The following is a 14564-nucleotide window of genomic DNA, read 5'->3' as shown; positions in this document are numbered from 1 at the left end:
GCAATATTCTCGACTGTTAGTAATATTATTTATTCATGCTGCAGGAAGTACCGATAAACGATCTTTTTTGTACATTCTAAAAAATGATGTCTATTGACATCGCAATTTTTTATTTTTTTACTCGTTGTTTTATATCGTGTTAGTTAAATAAATGTCTTTACATTATATACATTATATATACACTGTAATTTTAGTTTTTAAAATTTACCAATGGAGTCTCCCAACTGCTTGATCTACCGAGTTTACCTGAATTGGAAGATGGTAGATGTCATTCGAAGTCTCTCATAGCTCTTTCGACTATAATAAATAATGATTTTCTTTTCAATATTGTTAATAATTTTTAGTTTTAATTTTCGCGTTAAAAAAATTATTTTTATATATGCACAAAATATTTTATTTAAAAAAATATATAAAAAAGACATTAGTGAGAAGAAAAGCAATATAATCTTACATGTTTTATAAAATAATTATTGTCCTTGATTTCTCTTAAGCATTACTTGTAAATACATACATTCAAACGGGATGAATAATTTAACATCAATAATTTAACGTTAATAAACAAATTTAACATTAATAATTTAACTTTTGAAATTCTAGCTAAAAATGCTGTATTTGTACACATAATGCCATAATGTATTGTCTGAAATATGTGTTGTGTACACGAGCTACGGTATTATATAACTAACCCCCGTAACATATATTTTTCTATAATCTCGACCACGTATTTATCGTTTACCATAATAACTGCTTTATTGCGATAATATAACCATTTTACGTGGAATTGTTTTACACAACCGCATATTTATGTTTGCGCATACAGGCCGATCACAATTCCATATATTAACACGGCGTTATTATTTTCAGAAATTTCAATTAACTATTTTATAAAAACATTAAATTTATCACTTCTTCCTATTTATTTAAATTTCCAAACGATGATAAGAATTGTCAGGTAAGTCTGTTTCAATAATATTTTCTGTTTTAAAGAAGCGAAATATCCAAAGAAGAGAGATGAAAGATACCTATTTAAAGATAACTTTATAAAAATATGGTATCTACTTGATGCGAAAATTTCAATTTTGTTTTAGTCTGTCGCCGACAAACGATCGATACAACGTTGCATGCGATTAGGAAATTCTCGCGAAATTAAATTTCCACGAGAATGAACGTAGTTTGCGTTACGCTATAGGTATATATATACTTACAATATATCGCGAGTAGAGGAACAATAATCTTGCTATGCGCGTTCGCATCCGCGTTTGCAAGATACATAACAAATTCCCAATTACACAACGCTAGGTATCAAAAGCGGGATCTCTCTCTCTCTCTCTCTCTCTCTCTCTCTTTCTCTCTCTCTCTCCCCCTCTCTTTGTATAGATAAGCGAACAATCGAAATTGACATAAGCGAACAACGTATCGATAATTGTGGACTGAGAGCAGCGATGCAAATTGGGACTAAGGTAATGCCACGAACGCAATGCCATCGTTGTCTGATGCGGGACGTTCCTCTTGCGTGTTCGTACATCTGCGTATGTACCTACGTGTGTGGCTTTGGACATGAACCGCGCACGGTATATACGTATATACGCGTGCGCACACACGAACGCGGATCGCACACGCGGCGCGATCGCCTGTGTATACGGTATATACGTATGATTTGCCGGGATCGGCTTTGCGGTCGACCAGCGAATATATCACTGCAGCTTTTGTAGCTTTGATTCCGATCGCCGACGACAGAATGAGGGTCAGCGGTGCACCACCCCGGCTATTTTTGTGCCGTAGGTACCTCTCCGAAATGAAGCCCCCGCATTGGCTTTTCCGCTTGCGATCGTTGGCTAGCGGCGCACTCTCTCGAAAATTGCCACTTCAAGCGAAGATATAAGAGGGGATTTAACCCTTTGATGCAGGATTTCGACAGCGCGCCGCACGCCCCCGGGCGCCGTATAAACAATCGTTATCATCATTTTACATTACAACCGGAGAGGCAAAGCGGTTAAGCTCTGCGAGTATTTAGGGTTGTTAAACGTTGCGTTGATTTTGAATGTATTATTCGAGAAAGCGATAAAAAATGCTGAACTTGATGCCGCGTCGAAGGATAAGATGAGAATAGTCTGAATATATAAGCGGAGAACCATCAACCTCATTTCAGCGGCAAAAGTGAAACGGCATAATCCGTTATTCTTGGAAATTGCAGAAAAAAAAGCTGTGAGTCACCTGATGGATTTCTCTCGTTCTCATTTTAAAGCCACGTGGATTTGCATTTAAGTCAGTTGATACAGTCGTACGCATCAAAACCTCGAAATCCCCGTTAAGCCGTTAAGCGAGACGATCTTTTTCTTATTCATAACGGAGGCGGGCAACGAAAAATAGAGCTTACTTGCTAATCATATTAACGCGAAACGCGAAAGCGTTTTCATTATTTCGGTCAGACCTAGCTCGTAACGTTGCCGCATTATCAAATCTAACTACGGTAGTTGAGTTAACAAAGTTAAGCAAGAAATTAAACAACAAGGAACCTTATCTCAAATGGCGCGTTAACAAACATGTCTCGCCGCATGGCCATCTTCTTTGGCCGGGCGAGAGTCATCGATCCACTGTATCTCCACACGATCTCCATTGTGCCCGGCGCTTTAACGAGTGCCGATGGATGTGATGGGACCCGTGAGCACGACAGCGCGCGAAAGAAGGGTTGAAAGAAGCGACGGCGCCGGTTGGAAGAGGGAAGAGAAGGATAGAGTTAGAAGGGTGACACGTAAGGTGGTACAGTCGTCGGATGAAGGGGACTCCCTTTTCGCGGCCCCGCGTAACTGCACCGAAGAGTCTCCCGGGGAAATGCCACGGCATTCGCCACGGCTCCCGAAGGATTTAAAGAATGGAAAATGGCTCGTATACCTTCTTCGCGTATAGACGCACCCCATCGAGCGCGAGGTGCGAGCGAGTTAAGGAGGATAGAGCCGACGGTGTAGCCGCGAATAAATAAAAATAACGTCGCTCCCTGCGAGAGACGGGTGGTAAATGAGCCGCTCCTCGTGGATCATTTGTCACCACGCCCCGGAGCTGAGCGCGCCTGATATTACCGTTGTGAGCCGAGGGTGTCATTACGCGACGTCGGTCGATCATCGAGCACGCAGCGTTTATGCGGACGTTAATTGTTGCTATTATTTTGCGTTGGGGCAAACCGCCACGTCGATGCGATTCGAAACGGCGGTTCCGCATAAATGAAAAGTATTCGCTTCTCTATATTATCTTGTACATTTACGTATATATAGCCTTGTATGTATATTACTGTAATAAATTTATATAATAGAATGTTAGATTTAAAATACGTTACACGTCCACGCAAATTCAAAGATTTTCCATTCATCATAATATTCCCTGATTATTGTGATTATATTGCTGCAATAATTGACGTTTGTGTGATTAGAGCGCATACTGCTGGACAATTTATCAATTCAGCCATTAACGGTAATTATAGTTCACGGGCACCATGGCTTCATTCGTTTCTGGAAAATGTTATTGACAGATGGGTAAGCCGAGTAACTGTGTAACGACGTTCCTTGATCATGAATCATATTTATGCGACAATATAAGTATGTATATTTATATTGAGAAAACAAAGCAATGCAAATATAAAATAATTTCTCGGAGAATTTTAACATAACGTTTCAATTAAGGTGTTTTCTGCTGCATTATAAAAATCCAAATCGCTTTTACGTATTATATATAACTATAGCATATTAAAATTAATAAACGTTGTATTACAGATTAAAATTTTTACAACTACGTGAAGTTAGACACGTTTGATTAAATACGGTACACCTACAGACAGCTACGCGCCGCGATCCTATTCGGCAACGGTGAATTAAAAATTCGGGCGGTATATAACGACATGTTTTTTATGATGCGGGGCGGGGGAAACAAGGTGGAACATTTTAGCGTTGCGGAGTTTTTTTCCCACATGACTTGTAACTTTTGCGAGAGCGACTTGAAACTTTCGGGATACGACGGGATACATGCGAACTGTGTGAAATATGACGGGATGCCATTAAAAGAGCTAATGAGTATATACGCTATGTTACGCGTTTCTGCTTTAAACGGACGTACCGCCGGGATTTGACGTTTCGTGCGAGTACCGCGAATACCCGGCGCGGCGTACTGAAGTTATCTTTGCGTCTCGCATGAGTACGGTGAAATCCGCGGAGCAGAAAAAGAGTTCTTTTCTACATTTTTTCATTAAAAATTGAAATAGAGTTACTGGGTTGCACGAAATTTCTAACGATAGAAATGTAGTATTACATCATGTAACTTTTGCTGTCATGTAATAAAATAAACTCAACATTTTGGTGCACTAAAGTCTTCATCTACTGGATTTACATGAAAAATAGGGCTAGGTTCTGATTAAGCAGAACGATTCTTACTCCATCAATTAAGCAGAAAATTTTTTTTTCAAATATTATAAAAAATGTAAAATAAAAAAATGCACTTATAATTCAGATCTTGGAAAAGGAAAAATCCCGTGAATAAATAAGAAACATTCCTCACTTTGTAAAATAGATCGAAAAGTTAATACATATGTATGACTGCTAAATCGATCAGCAATGTCGCCTCGACGACATGTTAAGTCATCATCGACCCTTCATTACGGGGAGAGAGAAAAACCCAGGATTCCACCAAATTGAGTCTCGCACACGTGGTCCACCTCTGTCAGAGGAGGCTCACAGATCGAGAAAGAAGGGGAACCGTTATCGTTCATTCACAGGCACGCTCGCCTTATTTTCGCCCCTTCGAGACTCGCCGGCGGTGAGCGCTCTCATTTTTGCGCCTTTGGCAAAGTTCTCGGCGCAAAAGCTGTAGCGGCCTCTCGCCTCTCTATGCGAATGTGTGTTAGAAAAGGGAGCAGAGAATTGTCGGTAAGTGGCGAAGAGATCGGGGGAAAGAGAGAGAGCGCGCTCTGGACAAAAGTGGGAAAGAGGATGAAGAAAGCGACGTCGAAAGGGGTCGTTCGAAAGTCGCTCGGTCCGAACAACATCGGGGAACGATTCAGTGTAAATAGCGAGCGAGCTGCCCGGATAGATACGTGTACAGATAAATCGACAAGTGTAACATGATGACGGAACGGCAATCTGACACACCGCAATGCCATTTCACAATAATAGTGATATTTATATGTAATATGTTTAGTTGGTTAAGGTATTAGTTAGTTAAGGTATTAATATTTCAGACATAACTGATAACACAAGTATCTCTTTATTCTTGGAGAGTTATAGACCTTTATATAATTAAATTACTTTTATTTTTTTGATATGTGACATTTTATATATAATATGGATATGACAGACAATGAGATATCTATAAATTAATTTCAACTATTAGGACATTCCTTTTTATTATTTAATCTCTTATTATGTATAAGTAATAAATATGAGCATGTGTTTTTGCTGAAAAAATATTTTAATAACGGAATTTTTTCGAACTATCTATTATCAAGGAATATTTACCATAAAATTGCTTCCGCATTCCTATCACTTTTTGCGTGTCACGAAAGAACAGCGTGGACATTTTACGCCGGGGTATCGAGGAACTCGATAGAAAGAGCAGAAACGAGAGGAGTCGAATGAGCGAGAACGCTCTTGCAAAGAGACGCAATATCCTTTGGAGAGGAGGGTCATTCGAATCGGAAGGTGGACAAATAGAAGGAAAGAAGAACGGGAGAGGAACGGGAGACGGTGCGATCACGCGAGGTCGGCGCGTTCGCGATCGTTACACTCGGGGAGCACGTTTCGCGCACAACTCTCCTTGTGCTGGTAACACAGACGCCGCTTAATAATTTCTACGGAAGTTAACCGGCGCCCCGTGTACTCCGTGTTTTTTTTAAATTCCCGCAAGTATTTCAGCGGCGGCGAGTTATTGCCGCGACAAGAGCAAATGGCACGCGGACGTGCCGCGCTCGACTCGTTTGCGGCGAGACGTTAAGACTTAACGCGGGCAATTCCCCCGGAGACGGCGACGGTACTAAAGTGGAACACGATCGCGCTTAGGGATATCAGTTTCCGCGGACGTTGCGGGAATAATGTACGATTCATCGAGAATTGTGTATAATGCGCGGATTATGTATATTCGCGCGTTAGAATTTTATTTGTGAGTCGCGTGTTTATAGATACATTGAATTAATGTATTTTCTTTTTAGGAATTTTTGACAAAGTTAGAGTAATCTCCTAGAATTTTTAAATAAAAATCTCTAAAGGTTCTTAGACATTTTGACAATTATTTATATTTTGTTTATATAATAGATGTATGCACATAAATTCATAGACTCACAGAAGAATTAAATTCTATATTTAATTATATTAAAATTCTAAAAATGCATATTCATAATTTATAAACTTACAAAAGAATCAAAATTCCATTTAATTACTAAAATTCTAAAAATGCAATATTTCATCAAGGTGTTTACGCTAACAAATCCATAAACTCATTTCGGACGTTAATATTCTTTAATATATAATCCGCAGTATCTTGGCATGATCTCCAAATCCTATTGTTTAGCTTTGCCCAAATTTCGGATGTGTAATCTAGACTTTGGATTTACAAGCTCCGGGATTTCCGAGATATTTCTACACGCGCTCTGCTCTCTAAATTTACTCCTAATTCAGAAATTTGAACTCAATACGGGTTCCGAAATTCGTAAATCTTCGGATCGGCGAAAATTTATGGATACATAGATTCTCAAGATCATTACATATGTGGAAATCTCGAAGTTTCGCATCCCTAAATTTATAACTGATCCACAGAAACGTATTCGTTAGGCACTTAAAACCAGAGATTCTTTGATTCATAGGAGTTGCGAACTCTACTTACGCTTAAATTTACAGATCCCGAAATTTACACGCGCTTGTGTGCGTCTCCTGTGGTCGTTGATCCTCTGATATACCGAGGTTACTAGACACGTTGTTTCGCAAAGCTTCACACAGATCATGTTTAATACTTCGCGATATGCTCATACCGCGCGCATTTACTACACTCGCAAATACCGCGCTGTCGTAAACGAAACGTTAATTTTCCAAAGTGTCATTATCGACGAGTTTTAAGGTGAAACACCGAGGGAATTTCTATGTCGCTTCTGCGAGTTGTATCGAGTTATCCTCTAATCCTCATGATTGTGTTGCCAAACGACGGAACGCATGTGTTATTCAGTGATCGCCTAAGCAATTAAGCTCGGGCACGGACGTTTCCAAATTGAGTTCGTGTTCGGTCGTTCGTGTTATAACGCTCAGTCTGGACATTAGTTATATCCCTGAAAAGGGTTTCGCGCGATTCGCGGATATCAATTATTCCGGGAGCTTTAAAGGGTATATATTTTGCCGACCTGTAAATGCGCGGCTCGTTTTTATACATGCTTATTTCGCGTATTTTTCCGGCTATATTTTATGAAAATAAATTCTCCACCCTCTTTGAGGATTTTCATTAAATATTCTATTTCATTTAAATTTTCATATATCCGCATTTACAAAAAAGATCTATACAAAATATTATATTACATAAATTAGAGTAAATAAAGTGAAAAGACAAATTGATAACGTAAATTACAAATTAATTTCAGTGTGGCTTGAGAGAAATTAAAATTGCGAACAATCAAAATAGATTTTTTAAATAAATATATTCACGAGACGATTCGCGTGTAGAAATATTGTGATAGCACATGTACATTCCCTCCGGGAATTCGATTTGAAAGGAATAGCAAGATGCATTACGCCTAATAAGTTACAACACAAGACTTTGAAGCTCACTCCTCGGATTTCGCATGGGAACTGCTGGCTCATAACCACTTAGGGCCGGCCGCCCTTTGGAGAAAGGGTGCGGACCAGGCCGCGTTTCGCGTTTCGACGGCCGCAGCGTATCGCGCCATGGGACGTATGCGGCGGATATACGTGCCCTCCACTTCTCCCCTTTGGCTCCGTTTCGCTCAAATCCGAAACGAGCTTTCAGCTCGACATTAGCAAGTCTTATGCCGTAATGCTCGATACTCCATTTCGAATCTCGCGCTAGTACGAAAGCAGATCAGAGGACGGTGCAAAGTGGCCTACAATTATTTAACTACATTTTACATAAATAAAATTGTCACGGGTCGCTCTTAGTCCCCACAAGTGTTTTACGAAGATTCCTAAAAGGAGGTAGACATAGACAATCTTATAAACATTCTATAAATAATCAAACAGGTAAAACGCATTATAGTTCCTGAGTTTATCATAACATTTTTCATAAAAAGCTGCGGCATATAATGCACAGAATTGCGTATAAAAATAAAAAAATATAATAATATAATAATATATCTATATTATAAAAATATATAATTAATAATAATAAAACAATCTCTCGGTTGTTGATAATCAGCACAAGTTCACTGTTTACGCTTGAAATAGAAAAATATAAACTCGAAAAGAGAAGGCTTCTCTCGCGGTAAGGTTTTCTCCTCGAACACCGCTCGAAGATGCGCCCGAGACTTTCTTCGCTTCGATCTCCCTTTGTCGGGAAACGCGCTAACGATAAAAGGGGTAGAAAATTCGCCGGGTGTATCGCGAAGAATATTCAAGTAATAAGATGATCTCGTTTCCGGCGGCGTGTTGGCGGCCGCAGCGCAGTTGCCGATGTCGATCGAACACGCCCCGAATCCCGAATGCGAATGTAAGCGAAACGAAATTGCAGCAGCTGCCTCTCTCTTTTTCTCTCCTCCTCTCTACCTCTCTCTTTTGAACGGAGAGAGAAAGGGAGAGAGAGAGAGAGAAGCCAGCCCGCGAGGTCGTTGATTAGATAGATGAAGAGCGGCTCGACCAAACGCAGCAACGCGAGCGAGAGGAGCTAGGTTGCGGGAACAAAATTCCCCGTCCAGTGCAGTTTGAAACAGTTCAGAAACTGTTTGTTGCTCCGGCATCGGTGGTCCGACGCGGACGTGTACGCGCCTCGCGACTTCCTTTTCCCCGCACGTACCTCATTTTTATTTCGACTCGTTCTAATAAAAACGCGGACCCGATCTAATTTCGTTTGAGGCAATTTGTTCCTCCCAGGCCACTTTATTCGCCCACAAATCGTGCCCTTTTTCCCTTCCCCATCTTTCACTGGTTATTATATAATATGGTTACCTACGTATAATGGAATGCACTAACGGAACTACATTAATGGCATGCCAATATTCTTAGCTGGCTAACGTCGGACATAGTGAAGAAGATTTTGATGGTAATATAAAAATAATGATATACAATTTTAAAGACAGAGGCTGAACGTCGCGATATATTGCCGTTTCTTTCAGATGGACCTCCGTTTTGTCCGATAAACTGTATCAATGGGAAAATTCTGCAGCCTGTGTAGCGAAGCCGATGTTGGCGCAAGATCTGGCAACCCGAGATTTGCGAGAGAGTAACCGACGCACCAGTCACGAACTCACGAGAGAAGAATAAGAAGGAGAAGAAAGAAGAAGAAACGTACGGACGGGGGTAACGGAGCGGGTACGTCCCGGTAATGGTACCGGAAACTACACTTACCCAGAAGTTCCGGCGCTTTGAGCCTTCCTGCGCTCCCGGGTTTCATACTCCCGCTCTCCTCGGCTTCTTATAGTTCGCGCTAACGGCCATTCGCCGTTCCCCTGCTATATCCGAAATCCATGAATCCGCAGTGTCGTGAGCGCCCGGCATCGCGAAAGTCGGAAAGCGAATTCCTTACGGAAATTGGAAGGAGCGTATTTATTGCTGCTTAGCGATTGATGCCGGAACATCGCTCGAAACTTTCCCCCCGGGGAACGGTCGCGAATGTGGAAATTTCGGATATTTTATCGCGCTTGGGCACACACGACTTTAATGCGTTTTTTGTTCCATCGTTTTTTTTTTTCATCGTTCAACAATACCTGCGGTACAAATTGCTGGCTTTCGCGTGAAACGCTTTTATTGCGCTATCTTTTTTGTGATCCGCGACTTTCGTTTATTTTTAATTCAGCTGCCCTTTCTTGCTGGCTGTATAGTAATTTAATTACAAATATTATAATTCGCATTAATACGCCGCCTACTTATAGAGAAAATTATTTCTTTAATAAACTGCAGTGTTATATTCACGCGACGGTAGAACATTATTTCGCGAGGGATTAAAAACATAAATCTTACGAATCTCATTTTGAATTTCATTTCGGAAAATTGCTAGTACTTAAATTGTAATGTGTGTATATTTATCGTCCGCGGGACCATGGGACCAAATTTGTCGACAACTCACGATTCTTTTCAGTGTTAAATAATTCTGCGACGATACTTTTCGCCGCGAAAAAGGGATCGGCAAAATTCGTCGGAGAATTCGTAATTGAGAGAACGAGCGCGATTTCCGCTACACCCTGTATATCGATCGGGCGGTGCGTGCCGGGTTTCCATCGGATTAATAGCTTCTTAATTTTCTCGCGCGCAAATCGGAAGATTTACTAGCGCCGGGTTGCCTCCTATAGGTACCGGGCATGCAAACGTTGCGCTCTCCGCGATATATATATATTTCGACTCGGTCGCTTTAAACGAACGAACAGTTAATGCACTCTGACCTGGTATTGGGCGAGCCATTGTGCAACGGGAGAGCGTGTAAATAATTTCTACCCATCTACCTCCGCGCTCGCAATACGTACGGGCTGTTCGACGGGGAAGGAAGGGTTTAAGGGGGTAGAGTTCGTAAATCTTCCGCGGGACTTTTGTCAAGCGGATGGCAGAACGATAGACGGCGATGTAATAGGCGAATAAACACGCGTGAGTACGCGAAACGGCATACGGCGTATTGCGGCGCGATTACATCAATGATTAACTGATGCGATCGCGTCTAATTCACGAGTCAATTTCGCCGGCGGTTTTGCGTAATCACCGCGCGTTATTCATGATAATCAGGATTACTTCTCTCTGCTCGCCATAAACACGTATCCATAAACACGCGCCTCTCTCACTTTCTCAGAGACTTATATTTCAAGAAATATGATTAGGTTGTTCGGATTCTAAGTTACAAATAATTCTCGGAGGAGAACTAGAAACGTAAACGAAGATTGTAAATGTTTAATTTTTACTATTTTATATATTCCAGATAAATAAATAAAAGTTGAACTATAATTACATCACTGAGAAACCAAAAAATTTTGGTTTTATCAACTAATTGGGTCTCTCAGTAATGGATATTCGGACCACTGATAGGTAATGTTCCGAATAGCTGGGAAACAAATTAATAGCGCCGAATCGACACGTCGCGTCGCGCACATTGTCGTTGATTGATGAGAGACTCCGACCGCGTTAAATAACAAATAACCGACGCTCGTTCGTAGCGCGGTGCATTCGGCGCAAGTCGCGAGCCACGGCGGATTTCGAGTATGGATTTCACCTCTCTTCGAATATACGGCTAATGAGTTTGGAATCTGGGCTACTCGGCCGCGATTATCGATCACGTGTCAAACTGCCATTTCTAGATCGACGTGGGATTGGGAGACGTCAGTCCGAGTTTCTAGGACTCTCAGTAGATCAAAGGCCTAAGCTTTATTCATTTTTCATCGGAAAATATTGAAGTAAATTGAATTACGTTTTGTTCTATATATCATGAAAATGACGAATAATAACGTCGGCATCAGTTTCAAGTACTAAAGATTTATTATGAAAGTTGTCTTCTCCCAAAACTTCTATTTTCAACCTTTATTTATTTTAAACATGTACTTTAAAGTATTTATTTTAAGAGAAAGAAAGAAAGAAGCGTTTAAGTATTTGCTTTAAAAGAAATGCTGAACGAGAGAGCGAGGAACCTTTTCTACTTTTTTAGAATATGTAAGAAGTGTTATGTAGAAAATTAGTTTTGCCTGGAAATTTTTTAAGCTCTTTGCCGTGTTTTTAGGAATAAATCGGAAGATTTTCAACGCACCGTGCCGCTGAAGAAAACGTATCAGGAAAAACAGATTTCCTGTTTATCGCGGTTCACCCATGGCGCAACATGCACGTTATGCTGTGTTCCGTGTTTTCCACCATAAACCTACCACTGCCACGGCGGTGGCCGTAGCCGAGCGCCGTAATAATACGTAATATCTTTACTGTTTTAGGCAGCCGCTCGCGTTATTCGGATGCCGCGCGTGCCTCGGAAGTTTAATTTCGAATCGTATTATATCCGGTGCTCGCGCTACAGGCACGAGCTACGGAGCAAGAGAGAACCAAAACGAGAAAGAGAAAGAGGTAGAGGAAGGGAAGTGGAGATCTAAGGGGGTATAAAAGAGACGGAAACACCAAGATAGAAGAGCAAAGATGGGGGAGGGCAAGGATGCCGAGGAGAGGAGGAAGTAGCGGGGAGGATTTGCAGTCGGGCAAGCAGTCAGGCGAACAGCCAGCCAGTCGGCCAACCCTCCGTGAGCGGAAAGACGGATAGATCCCAGGATCGAAGGGAAAGCAGAAGGGAGACGGGGAGAAAACGAGAAAGAGGGAGAAAGGGAAAGGAACGGCCCAGACTGTACGGGCCACGTCTGTGGAAACCGTTCACCGAGAGGGCTGGAAAGGGATAGGGGGAAGGGTTGGCACGGTCGAAGAGGAGAAGGCTGGAGATGAGGCCGCAACTGCGGCGGTACCATCGCGGCGGTGCTGCACATCTCGGGAGGCGGGGGATGAATGCAAGCGCGAAGGGATGCACCCTGCGAGGGGTGTAGGTAAAGTAGGGGACGGAGGGGAGAAAGACACGGGGAAGAAGATGGTCGCAAGGGGGGGGGGAGAAGGCTTGGAAGTCGCTCGAGAAACTTGGGGAATCGCCGGGTGTTCTCGGTTTTCACTTACAAGGGGCTGAATGTTGGCCGCGGCATGCTCCGTCGGGTGGACGGGGTTGCCGGTGGTTGCTTGAGAACTGCCGGATTCTCGAGCGTTATCATCGCGGAACAACAACAATTTGACGATCCTACGCTCGTTTATGGGACTTTAAGGGTGGGTTTTGGAAGCGTTTGCGAGTTGTCGCGACGATACGGCAAGGATCTGCGCTCGTATCTAAGAAGGATGCACGTCTTGTCCCAACATAATCTATAGGATTTTTGAGGAGACCGAAAGCTTAAAAGATTTTTAGCTTGCGTGTGTAATAAATTTCATATTTCGATCATTCTATACAAAATGGAATGTTGATCACAACAACCTTCGACTATATAGCAGCAGTTCGAAGTAAAGAATATAAAAGCGTCCCTCTCTTTGAAGCGAGTAGAATCGCTTATAATGTACATCTGATGCATTATTGATTACATCTTATCAGGAAGGGAGAAAAGAGGATTCTTCGCTCTTACTTTGCGATGTAAAAGGGAGCATGGTATAAACTGATGCGGCGGAAACAATAAGAACGATCGAAAACGCGGATGCTGGAATAATGCCGAAGTTCGTAGCGCGTATATAATAGAAACTTATAGACGGGAAGATCTCCCCGCACGTCGAATGTCGCGACAACATTCTATTAATTATCATACGTTATAATGCCCGGCCGTCTCGCACATGTCGGGAAAACAATACGAGGTACGCGACGTTTATGATAGGCGCTGCTAATGATTATAGCGCAAGAAACGCCAGCGGGTTTAATGCATGCACTCCCGCAGGAATGTTTAACGTAAAAGCGACAAGCAACGCGATTAATGATGATAGTTGAGAAGAGGATGCCGTTATTAGAGGAGTTTCTCTTGTACTTGTAACGGCTGAAAACGATATTCCACTGTTGCATGCTTTGACTGTAATGCGTGCTGAGACGACATCATGCAAAGACATTATTAATAATTTACCTTTGATAAGAACAAGTTTTCGATGGATCTTGTTTAATTTCGAATATTATATATATATATATATATATATATATATACATATGAGCTATACATGTAAGTATAATTAATTACATTCTTTGTTTTTCTTTTAAAAAAGATTACATTATTTTAAATTAATATAATAAATATAACTATACTAATATCTATTATATAATAACTAATATTAATACCTATACTAATAACAAATTAATTATAACAATACAATATTTGCAAAAATAATAAATTGAATGTCCTGCAAATATAGAAATATGAAACTTTTACGTTATGTATATAAAATTTCGTAGATTAGTATTTTGTGTTTTTCTATTTATTTTATTGATTGTTTTAAAAAAATATATTTTTTTTGAAGGAATAAAAAATTTGATATAACCGGCAATTTATTTTACCGTTAACAGGAAAATTTAATGTTTACAGGAAAAAACAAGTAGCTATATAATTGCTATTCTCGATGATCGATATTATTCGCACGCGCGCAAGTTATTTTTATCAAAATTTCCGATAATCAATAAAAAACAGTAATCGCCACATTTCTATAAATATAGATGTCAATAGATATAAATTTGTATAAATATCAAAATCATCAAGCAAGATTACGACAGCCTCACGTGAAAGAACTCTCTACGCAATCACGTTAAGTCTGCGGAAGTCTGGCAAAATTATAACGAGGAGGTGATGGTCAACAGCGCGTTACAGCGAATCTCCAACGGGAATGATAAATAGAAGGTCGGAATCCCAGTTTTATCCTAAG

The 14564-nt window shown here is 40.9% G+C and overlaps 1 protein-coding gene across 2 annotated transcripts in view; it reads right to left on the bottom strand.

Moving 5' to 3' along the window:
• The window catches only part of LOC112457955 (carbonic anhydrase-related protein 10), a 111486-nt gene that overhangs the window by 23126 nt on the left and 73796 nt on the right, over positions 1–14564 (bottom strand). Inside the window, exon 1 of one of the 2 annotated variants that reach the window (XM_025021330.1) lies at positions 5499–5658. The exons of the other annotated variant lie outside the window; for it this stretch is intronic. The gene's annotated coding sequence lies outside the window, so the exon portion shown is untranslated. Of the gene's footprint in view, positions 1–5498; positions 5659–14564 lie in introns of those variants that run through there. 2 annotated transcript variants of the gene reach the window in all.

This window comes from Temnothorax curvispinosus, unplaced genomic scaffold, assembly GCF_003070985.1.
Source record: "Temnothorax curvispinosus isolate PA1 unplaced genomic scaffold, ASM307098v1 QBEX01000740.1, whole genome shotgun sequence".
Lineage (NCBI taxonomy): Eukaryota > Metazoa > Arthropoda > Insecta > Hymenoptera > Formicidae > Temnothorax > Temnothorax curvispinosus.
Note: the sequence above shows the minus strand (reverse complement) of the source record. Positions and strands in the feature narration are given on the sequence as shown.